The sequence below is a fragment of the Eleutherodactylus coqui genome, chromosome 12, assembly GCF_035609145.1.
Source record: "Eleutherodactylus coqui strain aEleCoq1 chromosome 12, aEleCoq1.hap1, whole genome shotgun sequence".
Taxonomy (NCBI): Eukaryota; Metazoa; Chordata; class Amphibia; order Anura; family Eleutherodactylidae; genus Eleutherodactylus; species Eleutherodactylus coqui.
In genome coordinates this window covers 45,409,745-45,415,405 of record NC_089848.1, presented here as the reverse complement: position 1 = coordinate 45,415,405, position 5,661 = coordinate 45,409,745, and positions in this window count along the sequence as shown.

Sequence of the window (5,661 nt, the reverse complement as noted above, 5' to 3'; positions counted from 1 at the left end):
TTATGAAGGAAATATGGAATTCAGTGCCCTTGTGCTCTGATGTAAGACAAACCCCAATGGGGGGTGGAAGGAGCTAAATGAGAGTTTCCTTGCTGAGGGTTTAAAAATGACACATGGGCTCGTGTTCAGAACCAGTCCCTCGGAGTGCACAGTGTCTGCGGACTGTCCTGTAATTCCGTGTGGCTTCACACAAAAAATGGGGATTGCTGTAGAATTGTGGCCGAAGGTGATGGTTGCTTGTCCGGTTGACGTGCAGAATCTCGAAAATTTGCGTACCATTCACTCCACAATCTAAGCCTCCCCTCGCCTACGTGACAGGCGTATTGCTTTAATCTAAAGTCATACGCAGTAGCCTAGAACTACTGATTGAGAAAGATATTAATACAATGCATATACATTACAAACCAGTCACTTTTACAAAAATAATCGGGACAACCCAATCCCGATTCCCATAATGTCATAAAAAGTAAAAAATGCGTTAATTAATTTCGCCTCCGAAAGGTCCTTAATGCAGCTCAATACCTCCAGATTGCATGGGAATACAGTCACACATCTGGGGAACACTGTGCTAATAAACAAAATAGTATGCAGTGGTGTGGAATTTACTCTGGGCACAGGAGTGTCACTGAAAACAAAAGAAGGCCCACATAGGGTCTGCTGGACCAAAAACTACGCCAAGGAAGACAGCAGGCGTAGTGCTTTTTATAATAAATTTAATTTTAAAGAGAAAAATTATACCAGGTAAAGAGCAGACCAAGAAAAAACATTAGAGATACAGCTCTGTTACGTGTGCTGCTGAGACATGTTGTACTATTGTGATTCCAGCAGCACAGCACTCTCAGGGTTAATGATTGAGCTGGCTGGGTGTGGTACTGTCTGCTAGCCAATCCCCTGGATCTGTGCTCACATATAAACCCAGCTCCTGGTCAGTCTGTATGGCCCCCCCAGGTAAGTAGTCATGAATGCTTGTCTGGTGAGGTTTGCAGTGTGACTTGGTTCATGTCCGTTTGTACGTTTAAATTCTGTCAGTTTTGTGTTAGCTTGCTGTGTGACCTGCAGTCTGTGTAATGTCCCGTTGCAGCGTGTGGTGAACTGTGTCCGGTTCTTCTGGACTCCTGGTTAGTGTAGGGACTAGAGGCATAACCAGGAGCCGTGAAGTGGCCTGCTAGCTTTCAACATCTTGTACAACATGTCAACTAATACCTGGTATTTATAGTCAGCTTCCTATCTGTTACTAGTGGTTGCATGTTGTATGCGGTGTATTCTGGGTCTGTCATGTGGCATGTGAATGCATCCTGTTCTGGTGCGTGGCTCCTAGGATCAGCTAGGGCCCAGATCCGAAGACCGCTGGGCTGCCCTTATTGGGGCAATGTCCCTGCTTAGGTAGGGCCATGTCTACCTCCTGTTAGCACAGGGTCAGTTGCATGAATCCCGTGTGCGTCCCCTTTGGTCACGATCGTGTGGGTCCCGTGCTTTGCCTGCTCACACGATCGTAACAAGCTCTTTCTTGTGTGTTTAAAATATTTTTGAGGGGAAAGAGAAGGGAAACTAGGAGGAGGAAACATTGTAGAAATAGGAAAAGGAAAACAGTACCAACATCACCTTGAGTGCAGCCTGTACCCTTTACAGAAATCTATGCTCCGTCATAAGTGATTAAAACTTGGCAGTGTGCTAACTGATCAATGGAATCTGCCATGGGAGTGCAGAAGTCATGTGAAATCCATCCCTGGTTCACTTTTATAAAGGTCAGGCAATCCACATTGTCTATGGGTGCATCTGTCAAAAAAAGTTTGTTTGCTGTTGCAGAATTCCTTTTAAGTGCGAACCAATCACAACCATATCTGTGCCTTGTCATAAGTATGTATGTTATAAGTGTGTATAAATATCCATGCCTCTTCAGATCCAATCCATTAGCCTGAAGAAGAACCCTGCGTTGGTTCGGAAGCTCGCTATTATTACATCATGTATTTTTGTTAGCCATTAAAAGGTATCATATCTACAAGATTACGTTGTTTCTCTTGCTGAGAACAATCACATTCTGTCAATTATCACACCCCGGGCCGTGCTGAACACCCTTTCTGATAGCACACTTGCAGCGGGGCAGGCAAGCATCTCTAAAGCATATTATGCAAGCCCTGGCTACTTGTCCAGCTATACAACCAGAAGTCAAATGGGCCAACACCATGTCTAAGTACATCCACTTGAGAAGTGATGGTGCTGCTGCAAATTCCTGCCCGTCCGTCATGAGCCTCAGAGCTGCGATTGCTCCTGGATGCATCCCCGCTGCCATAGGGAAAATGCTCTGCTCAAGCTGCTTAACAGTCTGTCCTGCTAGTGCTGCATTTTGAGGTCCCTTTCAACTACTGGAATGAGATTTGTCAATTTGGCCTTGCAGCGGGAATCAAGTAGGGTGGTCACCCAGTAAAGATCTAATGTTTTGATGTGGGCTATGTGATGGTCATTCTGCAAGCACTGCAACATAAAGGCACTCATATGCCTCAAAGTGCCCTACTGGTGATGGTCCACATTCTTCATGGTCAGGCCTAAGAGTGTCCTCTGGCTGCTCATGCCATACATGGACCATAGCTGGGGTTTGTGATAAATGGAATGTCCTTTGGATAGCTACACTCCCTGCGGTGTTGAGTTATGGCAGATTGGCCTGAAACTTTGGAGGATGGTATCCCTTTCCCCTCCTCCTGTGACAACGCATCATTGTTCCTGAAGCTCTATAACACAACCTTGATTTGTAGCTGTTCCATCTACTAATGGTATACACCATCTGGTACTCCATGTAAGCATGTCACAGATGGGGCAGTTTGGTAGTTGCTTGAGCTATCACTGCACCTCCGCCAGATGAGAGGCACCTGGATGTGAACACCGAGAGTGCAAGCACAGTTTCCTAGACTTTTCCAGCAGTGGATGTAAACCTGGGTAATTGGTTGGGAAGGGTTGGAGTACCAGGTTCATGATGGGGGTCAGACAAGATACATGTGTAAGATTTTTGAGCAAAACAGCTGCCAGCAAGTTTGCCCCATTGTCAAACGAGACCTTGCCTGGCTTTAGCTTGTGAAAAGCTGAACTTGCAGAGCCCTCAACAGCTCTTCAGTGATGCAGCTGCATTCACCTAGACAGATCCATTTTAGTACAGCATGGTGCAGTTTCCCCCATGCAGTGCTGCATGGAGGACGGATTTTGTGAGATACTGACATTGGTGTCGATGAGGTATAGGAAGAGGAGGATGAGGCAATGAACAGGCATGGATGAATGTCCTGTGGGTCTTATTAAACAAGGGCCACCTATTTTGATTTCATGCCCCATCTCCAGGACATTGACCAATATGCTGTTAAGAATATATAACCCCACTGCCCATGCTTGCTAGAACATATGTCTATGGTCAGGTGTATCCTGCTACTGACAATGTTCTGTAGCACCATGAACACGTTACCACTCACATGGTGGTGCAGTGCAGGAACGGCTTTTTTGGCAAAGAAATGGCAACTAGGCCTCTGGTAATGTGGGTTAGCATGGAGCATTACATTACAGAAGGCGCCTGTGTCCACTGGACTGAAGGGCAGCATTTCCATCACCAAAAGGTTTGCAATGCTTGTATCCAGGCTCTGTGCTTGGGGGTAGTACTTTTTTATGCTCCCATAGCTGGAGGATGGAGGGCTGGCTGTTGACCTGCGACATGCTGTAATATGAGGTAGATGGCAATGTCAGGGCAGGCGATAGTGGTAGTGCTGGCTCCACATCTGCTCTTTGTTGCCCACTGCTGGCTCTGAAGCCTACAGCCTGGTAATTAGTGTCACAGGAGTGTCCTGAACTAGCTCTGATATTGCCCTAGACAAAACTGCCTCTCTGTGCTCAGAGGCTACTACATGAACAGGGAGGGAGATGGAGGAAGAGGCAGCTACAGCAACGGAAGAGAGAACAGGATGATGCTGACTATTTACCTTGTAGCCCAGGTGGCTGCACACAGCCAGGCAGGATTCTGCATGCTTCAACCCTGTGTACTTACCTTCTTTCATCTTCATTTGTATTGCAATGGACATGGCGGCTCATTGTTGGACATGCGCAGTACAGATTTTTTTCTTAAATCTGTATTCTTCCCGCGCCGTCGCTAGGCGATGATGCGAGTACCCGCAACCGATCCGCAATGTCAATTGCTGATCGGTCGCGGGTCAGACAGCTTCCATTGAAGTCAATGTAAGCTGTCCGTGCGGAATCCACACAAAAATAGAACATGCTATTATTTGTCCCCCACTCGCGGAAATCGCAATTCATTTCCGCGAGTGTGTAGGAAAAAATGATTTTGTATAGCATGTTCCGAACAGTACATACAACTGTAACTGATTGTATGACCCTTTTGTTTTTCAGGGACACCCAACCCCCCTGTCTTGAGATTATGCTGACCTAAAAAATCCACCTCTTCCCCCTCCGAATTGCTATGATGACATTCCCTGCCTTCATACCATTTTGGGTCAAGTACCTCATTATCTTCCACCTCCTCCTAATCATCCTCTTTCTGAGTGGATTCTATGTTATAGTGAGCACAAGTGCCTTATACAGTGGAAGAATAATGTTCTCATCCCTATACTCTTTTAATGCACCCCAAGACTTTATTTGCTTTTGCAGCAGCTGACTGGCATTGATTGCTCGAGTTAAGTCTACAGTCAACTAGTACCCCCAGGTCTTTTTTCATATCACTTTTCCCTAGCAGTACCCCATTTAGTGTATATTGGTGACATCCATTTCTCCTACCCATGTGCATAACCTTACGTTAATCAATATTGAACTTCACTTGCCATTTTTCTACCCAAGCCCCCAGCTTATCTAGGTCCATTTTTCAGCCGTATATTGTCCTCTGTTGTTTTAATTATCTTGTCTAGAACTTTTCTTTTTGGTTATTTGAAGTGCCCTGTTGACAACCATGGATTAGAATGATCAAACTGCTCTTCAAACACATTTATGTGGACTGCTTCGGGGTGTCTGTGAGATTTGGCACAGGATGAAGTAGAGGGGGAATGCTCATGACTGACAGGTGCAGACTGACTGCTCTGTGTCTGTGACTGGGAGGAAGAGGAGGTGGTGGTACTTGAGGCATGCTGTGTCATCCACTCTACAACCTGTTCTGCATGCTGTGGATATAACACATGGGCAGAACAACTTCTAAAAAATGGCAGCAGGCTTGCCTTGCCTTGTGTAGAACAGGGAGCTGTTGCTTTAGTTGGAGCTGCTTAAGCCTCCGACCATCACCATACTATCAACACATCGACCACTTTTTGCTTTCTTCATGTTTTCTTTTTTTTTTTTACCCACAGACGTAGGTACGCAAAGTACTTATTAATATAATATGGCAGACTCAGAAATTTGAAGAACCTCTGATACCAGAAAGAAAGTATATATTTTTTTGTTTTGTTTTTTTAGTTTACAGAAACTTACAGTTAGGTATGTGACAATCTAATGCGGCAGACTCAGAACTTTGAAAAATAACTGATACCATGTATTTTTTGTTTGTTTTTTTAGTTTACAGAAAAATAACAGCTAGGTAAGTAAGGTACATAACAATCTTATATGGCAGACCTTGAACTTTGGAAAACAGCAGATATCAGAAACGGAGTATATGTTTGTGCTTTTTTTTTTAGCTTACAGAAACCCACA